The sequence below is a fragment of the Macrotis lagotis genome, chromosome 1, assembly GCF_037893015.1.
Source record: "Macrotis lagotis isolate mMagLag1 chromosome 1, bilby.v1.9.chrom.fasta, whole genome shotgun sequence".
NCBI lineage: Eukaryota > Metazoa > Chordata > Mammalia > Peramelemorphia > Peramelidae > Macrotis > Macrotis lagotis.
The window spans coordinates 39,784,358-39,799,919 of record NC_133658.1 but is presented as its reverse complement, the minus strand read 5'-3'; positions in this window follow the sequence as shown (position 1 = coordinate 39,799,919).

Below are 15,562 nucleotides of genomic sequence, written 5' to 3'. Positions count from 1 at the left end.
CATTGGTTTTGGAGGAAAGGTGAGCAGGAAGACTTCCTTTCAAAGCTTCCTTTAAACACTGGAGAAGACTCCCAACCTTTCTGTTTTTCTTATCTGTGAAATGAAGGAGTTAATACATTGACCTCTGAGGTCCTTTTCAGTTCCAGATTTATGATCCTATGATCTTATGATATTCATCCGGTAGTTTTCTATGTGGTGACTCATTAGTAGAGCCCAGGCTGAGTTAAATTGTTAAGATTTCTTAAATTAGTCAATATGGCTCAGTTCCCCTTTTTATGTAAATCCTGCAGATTGTGCTGGTGAGGTGGTAGAAGGCTACTTAAAGGTTCACGCTTCTTCAAATCTCATTCTTCTGTTTCTTGTAGCCAGTTTTAGGATAGTCTAGCTAGGAATTCCATTTAATTTATTTAGTGCTTGCTTTGATGTCACAAGCCCTCCAGGGAGCTGGGAGGGTGGGGAGGAAGTTAAGATAACCATTAAGAATATAAAGGAATTGAGCTTAAAGGAAACTCTCAGTCCTCTTATCCAGTTGGTCTTTGGTCATCCTTGTCACTCATGGCCAGATCTGTCTCATATCGGGGGCTCATAGAATATTAGAGCTGGATAACACTTTATAAGATCATTTAGTCCAGGTATTCTTAACCTAGGGTAACTAAAAAATTAATTTATTTCTTTGTATTTGTTCTTATTTTTCCTTTTAAAATCTTAATTGATATTTTATTTTTTCCATTTACATATCAAAATAATTTTCAACATTCATTTTTTTTTAGGGTTTTTTTTTTTTTTGCAAAGCAAATGGAGTTAAGTAGCTTGCACAAGGCCACACAGCTAGGTAATTATTAACTGTCTGAGACCAGATTTGAACCCAGGTACTCCTGACTCCAAGGCCGGTGCTTTCTCCACCACCCTATATAGGTTATGTAGTCATGCAAAACATATTTCTATATTAATCAGATTGTGAAAAAAATAGACAAAAACTTGAGAAAAATAAAATTTGAAAAGTATGCTTATATCTGTATTCAGATATCATCAATTCTTTGGGGATGGATAGCATTTTTCATCATAAGTCCTTCTGATTTGTTTTGTATTACTGGGAATAATAAGTCACTCACAGCTGATCATCTTACAATATTGCTGTAACTTTGTACACAGTGTATTTCACTCTGCATCAGTTCATGCAGGTTTTTCTAGGATTTTTTTGAGAGCATCTTGCTTAGAATTTCAAATAGCACAATAATATTCCCGCACAACCACATAACTGTTGCCCAATTATTGGGCATCCTCTCAATTTCCAACAACCTACCACAAAAAAAAATAGCTGCTATAAATATTTATACATATAAATCCTTTTCCCTTTTACTTATTTGGTTGGTTTTACTAGGTCAAGGGGTATAAGCAATTTTATAGCCCTTTGGGCTTGGTTTCAAATTATTCTAAAGAAAGGGTTGAATCAGTTCACAATACCACCAATAGTGAATTAAGGTCTCATTAACATCTGCCATTTTCCTTTTCTGTCCTATTAACCAAATGAATAGGTCTAAAGTGGTATCTCAGAATTGTTTCAGCTAGTATTCCTCCTATCAATAGTAATTTAGAGCACCTTCTCATATGGCTAAAGATAGTTTTGATAACTTTATCTTAAAAATGTTGATATCTTTTGATCATTTATCAATTAGAGAATGACTTTTCTTTTTTATAAATTTGACTTATTTTCTATACATTTGAGAAATGAAGCCTTTAGCAGAGAAACTTGCTTCAAAATATTTTTTTTCAGTTATGATTGCTGAATATTTCCTTCTATCCTAATATCCCCCACTCCACTTATCCTATTCAATCTTCTTTCATACTCTTCCTTCTCAAAAGTATTTTGCTTCTAACTAACTCATCTTTCCTTCTATCACCTCTCTTCCCTTACTCTCTTACTTTCCTGTAGGGCAAGATAGATTTCTATACCCAATTGAATGTATATGTTATTCCCTCTTTGAGCCAATCCTGATGAGTAAGATTCACTCACTCACTTGCCCTTTCCCCATCTTCCCCTACACTGTAAAAACTATCTTGTCTCTCTTCTGTGAAATAATTTAACCCACTCTTCCTTTCTCACAGTACATTTCTCTTTCTCAACCTATTTTTAAGATATCATTTCTTCATATTCAACTCACAACTGTGCTCTCTCTCTCTCTCTCTCTCTCTCTATATATATATATATATATAGTCCCTAATAAGGAGAACTTTTTTTTGAGTTATAAGTGTACTCTTCCTATGTTGGAATGTAAGCAGTTATACTTTTTAAAATGATTTTTCTTTCTTGTTTACTTTTTTTTCTTTTCTTCAGACATATTTGAAAGCCAAACTTTTCTACTTAGTTATAGTCTTTTCATCAAGAATACTTGAAAATCCTCTATTTCATTGAATATTCCTTTTTTTGCTGGGTAGGTGATTCTTGGTTGTAATCCTAAAACCTTTGCCTTTTAAAATATGATATTTTAGACCAGCTGATCCTTTAATGTAGAAATTGCTACACTTTGTGTTATAATGACTGTGTTTCCTTAATACTTAAACTGTTTCTTATGACTCCTTTCACTATTCTCTCTGACTTAGGAACTCTGGAATTTGGTTTTACTGTTTCTGGGGATTTTAATTTGGAATCTCAGGAGGTGATTGATGAATTCTTTCTATTTCTGTTTTGTTCTTTGGTTCAAGACCATCAGGGCTGTTTTCCTTGATAATTTCTTAAAAGATGATATATAGACTTTTTTGGTGTGTGTATATGTGATCATGGCTTTCAGGTAGTTGTAAATTTTCAATTTCTCCTGGAGCTATTTTCTAGGTTACATGATTTTCCAGTGAGAGATTTCATATTGCTTCCTGTTTTTATATTCTTTTGTTTTTGTTTTATTGTTTCCTGACTTCTCATAAAGTCATTAGCTTCTATTTAATCTAAGACGTGTGGCCTTTTAATGTAGCTGCTACTAGGCCCTGTATAATTTTAATTGTGTCTCTGTCAAGGAATGGTTTTCTTCAGTGAGCTTTGGTATCTGCTTTTCCATTTGGTCAATTCTTCTTTTTTAAAGAATTTTTTTCCTTCAACAAATTTTTATGTCTCTTTTGGCATTTAGTCAATTCTACTTTTTTAAATTAGATTTTAAAATTTTTAAACTTAAATAGAAAAATTTTTATGCACATGGCAAAGAATGAGAGGATTCCTAATATAAGGCAAAAATTTCCATTTCAAGAGAGTCTATAATAAACACTACAAATTGTATCAAAATTGTCCTTTTTGTATCTTTTTTGGTTTTCTTCTGTTTTCTATTGTGCAATGCTTACTATAATTTTTTCTTTCTTCCCCTTCCCCCAGGGCTACAATTAAGCATGGATACATACATACATATGCATATTTATATTTTTATATATATGTATATACTTATATATTTATATATTTGCAAACACACAGCTATATAAATATATTTTTACCTATGTACATTTATATATGTATATATGTATATATCTATATACATATTCATCCAGATTTATATATTTTGTTGTATATATCTCTTATTTTTATAACTTTTGCTGAAAGCAATTATCCTTCCTCACTCCTCTACTTTATTTCTATTTGTTTCCTTGCCTTCCTATTCCTTAAGCTACTGCCCTTCTACACACATTTCCATACCTCCTTCTCCATTGATCTACACACATTTCTATGTATCCCCTTGTACCATTTCCCTACCCTCTAACTCAAAGTCCTTCCTCCTATTTCTCTCTCCTCTTATTTTTTTCTAATTTAAAAGACTTTTATAATACATACAAACACACACACATACATACATACATACATACATACACACATTTGTGTCTGCGTATTTCCCTCTTTAATCCATTCCCAATGAGAATTAGGCTTCCAAAACTACCAGTTCTCCTTCCCCATCTAATTCCTCTGTATCAGCTTTTCCTTAAACAACTCATTTGTATAAGATGATAAATCTTTTTAAAAATCTTTTCCAATACCTTCTTTTTAGAATACCATTCTACTCAATTCTACCCCCATTTTCCTTCCAACTATCCAATCACTAATAGCAATCACATAGTTTATATTTCCATGTATAAATAGTAAACAATTTGTACTTATTGAGTCCCTTGTAAAAAAGTCTCTGTTTATTTACTTTATATTTATCTTGGATCTTGTATGTCAAATTTTCTATTAAGTTCAGGTCTTTTTGCAACAAAATCCTGAAAGTCTGGCAATTCATTGAATGTCCATTGTTTTTCCCCATTCAGGATTATGCTTATCTTTGCTGGGTATAATATTTTTGGCCACAAACCCAGTTCTTTTACTCTTCAGTAAGTCATATTCTAAGACATGTGGCCTTTTAATATAGCTGCTGCTATGCCCTGTATAATTTTAATTGCAGCTCTGTCATATTTGATTTTTTTTATTTTATCTTTTTGCTTTTAATAGTTTCCCCTTAACCTGGGGTTTTGGAATTTACTTATGATATTCCTTTTTTTCCTTGTAAAAACACTTTTGGGGGTGATCAATGAATTTTCTTTTTTTCCAATTTGCTCCTCTTTTTCTAAAATTTCAGGACAATTTTCTTTAATTATTTTTTGTATTATTGTTTTTTTATTGTAACTTTCAGGTTGTCCAATTATTCTTATATTTTTTCTTTTTGGTCTGTTATCAAGATTGGTTATTTCTCTTATGTGTGTTTCACATTCATTTCTATTTTTAAATTCTTTATATTTTATTTTATTATTTCTTGGTCTCTAATGACTTCGCTGGCTTTCCCTTGCTCAGTTGTAGTTTTCAGGGAGACATTTTCTTAAGATTCTGGATCTCCTTTTGCAGTTGGTTAACTTTCTTTTTATAATCTTGCTTTTCTTGAATTGTTCTTAATTATTATTATTATTTTAGTTTTTCCCCCTAAAATGTCTTTGGTTTTTAAAGTCTTTTTTGAGTTTTCTATGAATTCCTTTTGAGCAGGAAGCCATTTGATTTTATTCTTTGTGGCAGGAGAGACTGTTTTTGCTTCAGTATCTTCCTCTGAAGATGAACCCTGGTTTTCTCTATTCCCATAATAACTATGTATTGGTTGGTTTATGTTGAGTTCTTTTTCCTTTGCCTGCTCATTTAAGAAAGTTTTTAAAAAATTTTTAGTTGTTTGTTATATTTATCTTTAATCCTGGGATGTGAGGGATGGTGCCTATGATCTCAGGAGCTTTGTCCTGGGCTCAACCTCTGTAGTCCTTTCCCCTTCCAAGCCACAGCTGGGGGCCCCCTCTGAACAATGGGTTGGAAATGATCTTACTCCCTGAGAATCTTCCAGTGGTTATTCCCTTCACTTCTCCCTTTAGCCTTGGAACCAAGACCAAGAACTCAGTTCTCCTATAAGTGTCCACAATCAGCAGTGTCCCCAAAGTCTCTGCTTCTGTACTCATCAGATATGTGGTGGTTCCTTCTTGCTCAGGACTGTGCCTCACCCTTATATCTAGGCCTGGTGTAACTTGTTAGCAGAGGGTTCCACCCTATCCTGGCTAAGGCGGAGGCTACCTTCCAAAAAACAGAAAGGTTGGGGGTCTTGCCCGGAGTCACACAGCTAGTAAGAGTTTAAATACGTGTTGAAAGGAAGTCTTCCTGCTAACCTTTCCTCTAAAATCAATACAGCTGGGAACTTCCCTATACCATCACTCTCCCTATCATAAAACTTTAAAATTGTCCTTTACTCCATTTCTTGTCCACATTCCTCACAACCTGGGCACACATCCTATCAATTCTCCCTTCCCAATAGCTCTCTCACTACTCCTCTTTGGAATTACTCTGCCTCTCATTGATTACCTTCATGCTGGGTCTACTGCAATAGCCTTAAAATTGATTTTTCTGCCTCCAAATTCTTTCCTATCCAAGTCTTTTGCATGGCTTGTACATATTATCATTTATTATCCTGCGAAATTTTCAGTAGGTCTCCACTGTCCACAGGATAAAACTCAGATTTCTCTAACCTAGCTTTTTTCACTCTTGATGTTTTTAGGAAGCTAGTCTGGAGGTGTTTACACTTCACTCTGTCCTAATCTGGTCCTAGGAGCTTTCTTCGTATCCTCTCTGCTTGTCCCAGAAGAACCATTATTCTGCCCCAACTCTTGTTTTTTTTTTTTTTTTTTTGCCTCCCTATGTTCACTCTGAGGTGCTTTTTTGACTTATATGTGGAGGAAATCTGGAGAGTTTAGAATTTTCTGACAAAGGATAAAATCGAATAATGGGTTATCAAGAGAGGCTGTAATGATCCTCAGGAGAATGAACAGCTACTTCTGTGATTCCACTAGAAGTTTGAGAAACTATATGGTGCCTCAAAGCAGAGGCTACCTTAAGGGACATACTCCAACTCCAACCTGAATATTTATTTCACTCAATTAATGGATAAACATTTGTTGAGAGGTCACAGAGTAAAAGTTGCTGCGTTAGAATAATAAAACACACAGTCATAAAGAAATATTGATCAAACCACTACCCACTGGGGTAATCAGAGCAGCTGAGATTTGAGCTGAGTAATGAAGGAAAGGTGTGTATTAGATATGTTCACATATATACAAATAGAAGAAGGAAGAAGAAAAAGAAGAAAGAGGGGGGAGGAGGACAAAGGGGAGAGAAAGAATGCTTAAATGTAGTGAGATGATTGATTGAATATTTATAGAACAATTAGTCTTGAAGAATGGTAAGAAATATTTGGGAATTTAGGGATAGATTGTGGAGATCTTTGGAAACTGAATTAAATTTGCACAAAACTGCTGTAAGGTAATTTCTTTAGGGAAAGCATTTGTAACTGACAGGATCAGGAAAGGCCTCATTTAGACACTGACATTTAACAAGTGAACTTAGAAGATGTCAAAGAAAAATATTAATATTAATTGACTAATATTATATTTTGCATTTAGGTTCAATGCTGCTAGTAACTGTTTAATTTAACATCTAAACTATTTCTGTCTGAGAGAAAGAGCCAGAGAGAGTGACAGAGAAAGCAAGACAGAGAGAGAGAGAGAGAGAGAGAGAGAGAGGAGAGAGAAACTGAGACAAAGACAGATATGACCAAACTGTTAGTTTCATGACTATCTACAGTCTGTTACTACATAAAATAACATTAGCTAGCACTTAAGATAGCTATAATAGCTATTTATATAGCATTTTAAAATATGTAAAATGCTTTGCATATATTATCTAATTTGTATCTCAAAATAAACCTTATTATTCCCCCATTATAGATGAAGAAGCTGAGGTGTACAGTTAAGTGACTTGCCCAGGGTCACAAAGCTAGTGAGTGCCTGAGGTTGAATTTGGACTCAGTCTTTCTGACTCTAGGTTCAAACCTTTAATCACATCCAAACCTTTAATGCCATGTAACTGGTTATAAAATTTCTATGCAAATACTAGCTATCTTTATTATTAATTGTCATAATAATAATTATTATTCTCTCTTATCACTTGGGAGCCCTGATTTGATTCCCAATTAAGGCAATAAACTAGGTGGCAAAGAAGAAGGAGCACTGGACCTGGAGTTGGGAAGATTCGTCTTCCTGAGTTCAGATTTGAACTCAGTCACTTAACTTAGCTGTGTGACTGGGAAAATCACTTTACCCTGTTTTTCTCAGATTTCTCAACTATAAAATGAGCTGGAAAAGGAAATGGCAAAGTCATTCCAGTATTTTTGCCAAGAAAATCTCAAAAAATCAGACATGACTGAATGACAACAATAAATTATCACTAGCAATTATCGTTAATTGAAGTGACCAATCTTAGTCTTAGAGAAAAGATGTTGAGACTTATATCACTGTTTTGCAGAGGGATTTTGTTAGTATGAATCACAGAAACTAGATGCTGCAAACAGTGTCAAATGTGATCAGTGTATTGAACCATTTTTGCTTGACTTATTTTTCTTATTATAAAGGAGAGTTTAACTGTGTGTGTGTGTGTGTGTGTGTGTGTGTGTGTGTGTGTGTGTGTGTAGGGGTTATAATAGGAAATGATTAAGATGCAAAAGCAAAAGGCATCAATTCAATTTATTTTAGAAAAAATAAAATTAATATAACAGATTTAGTTATTTCTTCTTAGAGAAGGCTTTATGTACTTTCAAGGGTACAGGGAAACCTGAAGATCTTGCAGTCTAAATCTTTATTTTTCAGAAGAGAAAATTAGGACATAAACATAGATTTGCCCATCCATATGTATGCCATCCTCAGTCTTTCCTGGAACCTGGTTCCCCAAATCTTTGTCCAATCCTTTCTCACCGCCATAAGTAGATGGAAGGTATGTATGGGGAAGGGAGTGGAAATTAAATGAAGCTGTAACTGGGACTGGGAGGAAGGGAAGATGTAAGGAGTGCTAGCATGCCTTATATCTGGCTCTGGTTTCCTCAGAAGTAGTTAGTATAACACAAGAAATGGAAATTGGTTTCACACCAACTTACCCTCATATGAGTCAACCCATGGAAGGAGAAGATCTTAAAAACATTAAACCAATGACTTACAGTTGGTGGTTAGCAGACTTTGGACCAAGACCGTGGTCTTTCTGACTTCTAGGTCTGAATTTTGCCCCATTATAGTTGACATTGCCCCAGATCATCCTTGAATAGCAAAGAGATGTGGTGGGTGGAAGGGTTGGCATTGAACTGAAGTGGGCTGAGTTGTTACTTCAGAACTTTCAGTCTTTGTTTGGTAAGGCAGATTTGTTGATGAATTATATTATGATTGGGTTTTTCAGTTATGATTTTCATATTGTTGGAGGAAGTCTCCCTGTTCATTGTTCCCTTTGTAGATATGAACCAAAAGGAAAAATAATCACCTAATAATAATAATTATATATAACAATATAAAATATAATATAATAGTATATTATATAGCATATCTTATACATAATATTAACAGATAATAGTATGTAATAATATATAGTATACACATATAATATAATGATAGTATCATATATATCATATGTGTACAGTAGACATATATACGTACCATAGGTATAGTATATATATAAATGTAGATAGTATATATAGTATACATATATGCATAGCATTATATATATATATATATATATATATATATGAAATAAATAACTATATGATAGATAGCATAATATAATGATAGTATTTTTGAATTCCAGACTCTTGAGGAAAGTTTTGTAAATAATTCTTTTCTCGTGGTCACATCCCAGAAATGTTCATGTCTGTGTCCCTGGAGGTACCCAGCTTCTTTCAGGGGCTTTCAAATGTTGTAGGGGTTGCTTGGATAGTAGCACTATAACCCATGAAGCCCTTTTAGTTTGTTCCCTACATGTGATCCAGGGCAAGAGGAGCCTTTGCTCCAGTTTCCCTTCCCTACCTTCTTACTCCATTCAAGTAGTGAATTTCCTAGGGTTGGCCCATATGGTCTTTATTCCAGGAAATATCAATAACTCTTCCTTCATTACTTTAGCTAAGTCAGGCCTCAGGCATTGCCTAATACATTGGGTGCCACTTTGAATGTCTCACTTACAACCCTCTATTAGAGCTTAATTTTTCATTTCCTGTTACAACTATCTCTGCCCATGTTAAAGGGGCATTATACTAGGTCATTTCCGATCTCCTTCCTTATTCAGGAATGACCTTTATGATGCTTTATAAGGTGTTCATTCAGACTTCTTGAAGTATTTTCATGACAAAGAACTCACTATTACTTAAGGAAGCCTATTCTATCAGCAGACAAGTATAATAATTAAATATTTCCTCCTCCTACTGAGCAACTCCCACTCACTGACTGCTATCTTCTGAAATAATACCTTCAATGGTTTTATTCAATGAAAACAATCTCTGCCCTCAATGAGTTTTCATTCTTAGCTGTTGATGTTCTTTTGTAACCTGGGTTCCCTATCTCTTCTATTATGGTTGATCCCTCTTCTGATTAGCTTAGGAGCTTCGACCCAGTCAGTTTTTAAACTGGCCCTGTTTGTCCATCCTTTGGCAATCTGGTGGTTGACTTCCCCCTTCCCTTTTTCTTTCTTCTCCCTATCCCCCAATTCCCTTCCCATAACAACTTGTGAAGATCCTTGATTGGCTTACCTCCTACAATATACAAAATACATGGTTTAACACACACACACACACACACACACACACACACACACACACACACACACACTGTCTTTCACAATACATTTCAAAAATCTGAAGACATCCATCACATTTTTCTCTGTTATCTAGTTCAAGCTAAATGGATTCACTTCATCCTACTATTCCCTACAAGACATCATTTTGATACTCTTCTCCATCCTAAAAACTCTATTTTGGATCAGTTCCCAATTATCCTTATCTCTTTTAAGGCATAGTATGTCTCAAAATTCGGATATGGTCTGACTAGGCAAGAATACAATGCTTCTCTTGTTCATGGGACAAGTCTGAGATTGTTCTCTACTAAAGGAGAATTTATTTGGTAAATAGTACCTTTTTCTTTAGGATAATGAGATGTCACAGTGGGTAGAAGGCTGGACCTGAAGTCAGGAAGACTTATTATCACCCTGGGTTCATATCTAGTCTCAGACACTTACTAGCTGAGTGACCCTGGGAGAGTCACTTCACCCTGTTTGCCTCCGTATCTTCATCTGTCAGATGAGTTGGAGAAAGAAATGGCAAACCAATCTAGTTATCTTTGGCCAGAAAATCCCAAATAGGATCAAGAAAAATTGAACACAACTGTATATATATATGTATGTATGTATGTATGTTTGTATACATGCAGATGTGTTTAAGTATGCATAGTATATACATATATTCTATGGATATACACATATGTTCATAGGACAAGGTACGGCTACCTGTTTTAGAGCAAAAGACCCAAATGGGGTCATACAGTATCTGATAAGACTGAACAACAACAAATGATCCGTAGGTAATTAGTTCCATTTAAAGTACTCTCCCGAGTCAAGTGTCTCAGGAGTCAGATTTTGTACAGGAGCAGACTTAAGTCTTATGATGTGAATTAGATCATAGGTTTCAGAGCTGAAATGGACTTTAAAAGCCATCTAGTCTAATGCCCTCAAGTCAAGTGACTTGCCCCAGGTCACAGAATCATGAGATCAGAGATTTACAGTATTAGAGTTGAAAAGGATCTCAGAGGCATTCAGAGAAGTAAACTGAGACCCAGAGTGGTTACATTATTTGTCTCAGGACATGTAACTAGTAAGGAAGAATTGGGATTTGAATCTAGATCCTTTGGTCTCAAGTCCAGTTCTCTTTCTATCATACTGTACTTGGTTGCCTCTCAGTTGCATGGATTTAGGGGAATTTACATGATCCGATTTTGGTTCTCAGTTTCTTCATCTGTAGAACAAAATAGTTGGTTGATGACCTTATGGATCTTTCCCAACTCTAAATATTATGATAATCTGTGATCATATAATTAACAATTTTTAAAGCATCTTCTTTGTATCTGACACTGTGCTGATAGACATGCTGAGGGATACAAAGTAGAAAATATTGCATCTGCCTTCAAGGATCCTATAATAGTCTATGAAAGAAGAAAATAATGCCGGAAAGTGAGGGCCAGACCTTGTTACACATATCGCTGGATGAAGCACTTGACTGGAAGTCAGGAGATGTGGGCTTGAGTGCTCCCTCACATACTTACTGACCCATTGCTTCACCTTTCAAAGTTTCAACTTCCTCATATGTAAAGTGGAGATAATTGTACTCCGCTGCCTACCTCACAGGGCTGTTGTAAAGAGTTATTTAAGTATGAGTTACGATTTGCCTAATCTGGTGTTTGGGATCATTCTGTTCTGTCCCCAGCTGAGATTTTGGCTCATTCTAATGAGATGGGACTAGGCTCCCTGATTTCTTACTATTTGACTCATTACACCTCTCATTCCCAAATTGATCATTTATAGCTTAGGTTATAACCAGGATTTTCCCAAAAAAGAAGAGTAGAAATGGTATTCAATGTGTCATATGAATCGAATATGGGACAGCTCCTTCTCCTCCTTCCTCCTTCTTTCAAGGGGGTTCATAAGTTCAAAACTACTTACATAATCCTACTAAAATATTTTCACTTCTGATTTGATAATCTAAATATAACTCACATTAACAAATAGTTTTTTGTAGGATCCTCAATTTTTAAGAGAATAAAGGATCTGTGAGCTAAAAAAGACTGAAAATATTTCTTAGGCTGGATGTAGCTGGATCCCATATCTAGGCTGTGTACCTCTAGAGTTTGTAACATTAAGATTCCTCCCATTGGAGTAAAGCAGCCTTTTGCTCCTTAAACAGGTGGCTTGAATATAAACAAGGGTATTAATTCCTTGGGTGGTGGCCACACATCAAAGGCAGCAAGGCTTGTTTCTGAGGGTGCCTCCCTCTGGCATTTGATCATCTCTCCCCTCCTTTCTTCCATTGTGACTCATAGAGGGAAGGGTGGGAACAATTTAATTCAATCCATGTCCACAACAATAAATTAAATCTTTATTCTGTGCAAAGCTCCCTGTTAGGCATCAAGGGCTTTCCTGTTGTTCATTCCTTTCAGTCTGGTCTGAATCTTTGTGACTCCATGTGGGACTTTCTTAACAAAGATACTGGAGAAGTTTGCCATTTCATTCTCCAGTTCATTTTTACAGATGAGGAAACTGAGGCAAACAGGGTTAAATAACTTGCCCAGGGTCATACATGTAGAAAGTATCTAAGGCAAGATTTGAACTCAGAAAGAGTAGTTTTCATGACTCCTGGCCTGGCACTTTATCCAATATATCTCCTAACTTGTTTAACAGGGATTTATCTCAGAGAAAAAATTTTAAAAATCCAGGCTAAATAAACTTGGAGGAGAGAAAACTGAGAGGTTGTTTTTATGTATTTTTTTCATTTCTGAGAAAGGATTTCCTAAGGGCAGTGATAGTTATCTCCATTGTTCCAAGAGGATGGAACAAGAGAAAATGAGCAGGGATCGCAATAGGAAAAAAGTTGGTTTAGACACAAGGTTGACTACCATTGAATTAGCGCTCTGCTTAGATGGGTGGAATGAGGACTTTTAGTGTGTGACCTTAGAAGTCTGAAAATGAGATAAGATTTGATTAGTTTCTCCTACTGGCTCAATTTCTACCTTGGGCAAAACAAACAAACAAACAAAAAAACAAAACTCTAAAGGAGTGATTATATGGTAACTCAGTGTCTGAACTGCGATAGGGAAAAAAGAAAGCCAAGGGATCAGGTATGAATAGGGGGGTGATCACATATAATGAAGAATAGAAAAAGTGCTCCCACATGACATGGAAGTTGTGTTCCTACATGATGATGATCATGTTCGTCCTTCCTTCTCTAAGGAGATCGTCATATTAGGAAGAAGATGCCATGACAAACACATGAATTGGATTTGAGGAAGGGGGTGTTGTGCTAAGTCTCCAGACTCACTTTCTCCTCTGGAGTCATCTGGGCCCAGAGGCCATAGATGAATCAGGACAACTGGAGATGACCCTGGAAGAGAGGCAATCAGGGTTAAATGACTTGCTCAAGGTCACACAGCTAGGTAATTAAGTGTCTGAGGCAGATTTGAACTCAGGTCCTCCTGATTCCAGGGCCCGTACTCTATCCACTACACCAACTGGCTGCCCTAGGGATATGATTTCAAGATGCTGCCATTATGTTTGGGCCTTCAGGATGGATTCATCATCTGTTCTTCCTTCCCTGTTTCCTTCCAAGCAATGGTAAGGCATAAACATATGAATCTTCTGACCCTTTGCAAGGACCCTTTTCCTCAATTCTCTGCTGGCACTAGCATTAATTTTAAAAATAAAGGTTGGTAGCTACTGATCTTTCTTTCTGTGTAAATGGGGAGAATGAACCGAACAGTGAGTAATGTTAGAAAGGGGTTCATTTGTGAAGAAAAGAAGGCAGTGGCTTATGCTACTTGTGACAGGGACAGATTCAGAATCTGAGTTTTTAAACTCCTTTCCCTTTAGGAGAGGAGACATTAAACACTTGAAAACTTTGAGGAGTCAATGGGGCTTGTATCTTTCTGTGGTGCAGGGTGGGAGGGGAAGGAAATATCTGGCTTAGCTTTGATCTCTGGCTTATCCACCATCACTTTTGGATCTCAGTCATTTTTCTGGTCACTCTATCCAGATAGAGTAGTGTGTCAGGAGAGTAGGTACCCAGAAATTGGACATGCTGTTTGACTCTAGCTCCCTCCATGGTGCCAAAAATGAACTTGCCCCTCCTGACTTTTTTTTATTTTGTATTTTTTTACAATTTTCCCCTCTAATCTTGCTTCCCTCCCCCACCCCACAGAAAGCAGTGTTTGTCTTTACGTTGGCTCCATGGTATACATTGATCTCAGTTGAATGGTATGAAAGAGAAATCATATCCTTAAGGAAGAAAAATAAAGTATTGTGCCTGATTGTTGCACTAATGGAATGAACAAGTCCATCAAGTTTGGTCATCACCCCTGTGTTGCTGCCAGGGTATACAATGTTCCTCTGGTTCTGCTCATTTCACTCAAGATTTGCATGGATTTGCAAGATTTGCAAATTTTTCTGAACTTCCCTGAATTTCCATCCCTCCTGACTTCTAATAGAACAATAGTGGTCCATCATATACATATACCACATTTGTTAAGCCATTCCCCATTTGAGGGACATTTGCATTAATTTCCAATTCTTTGCCACCACAAACAGGGCTGCTGTGAATATTTTTGTACAAGGGATGTTTTTTATGCATTTCTAAAATATTCTTGTTTAAGAGTAAACACAAATACCCCCTCCCCACCAAAATGTAGACCCTCATGAGAAATAAAGTAAAGGAAAGAGAAAAAAAGTGTTTCAGTCTGTGTTCTGATACCATCAGCTGTCTCAGGTGGATCACATTCTTTATGATAAATCCATCATAAAAGTTACTTCCATATTTTTGCTGCTTCCTCCCCACTACCATCTATTATATTTTCTCTCTCCTTCCACTCTGCCCATCTTCTAAAATGTGCCGTAAGGTAGCTGAGTAGCACAGCAAACTGATCACTGGACCTGGGGCCAAGAGGCCCCAAGCCTACATACCACCCCTTCTGACTTCTTTCTCCCGTAAAACTTCAAAAAACAAAGTCCCATAAATTCCACTTCGAACATGTCATCCACTGGTGAACTCTGGGCTAAAACAAGAGTAATAAGGTCACTATCAGAACTCTCTCTGCCATGGGGTTAGGAATCGGGTACTTTTTTCCCCTTAAAGGGGACAAAGTTGTACCTGGGATTTGATTGGCCTGAATGATCAAGGGTTCAAACTGTGGCTTCCTGGTCTCTTAAAAGTATAGAAAGGTTCTCTCAAATGGTGTCAAGGCCCTTCAGACTTGGTGGACATCCTAAAGCTGTGTGAGTTATAGAATCCTGCCCTGATGCCAGAAGTGTATTCATAAGGAGGCAAGGGGAGCTGTTGAATGATCTGGAGGTTTCTCATTTTGTCCCAAGAGGGAATCTAAACTAATAATAGCTAATGTTTCTATAGCATTTATCATATGTGATGAATGAGCACTTTACCATTTTTATTTCATTTTATTCTCACAACAGCCT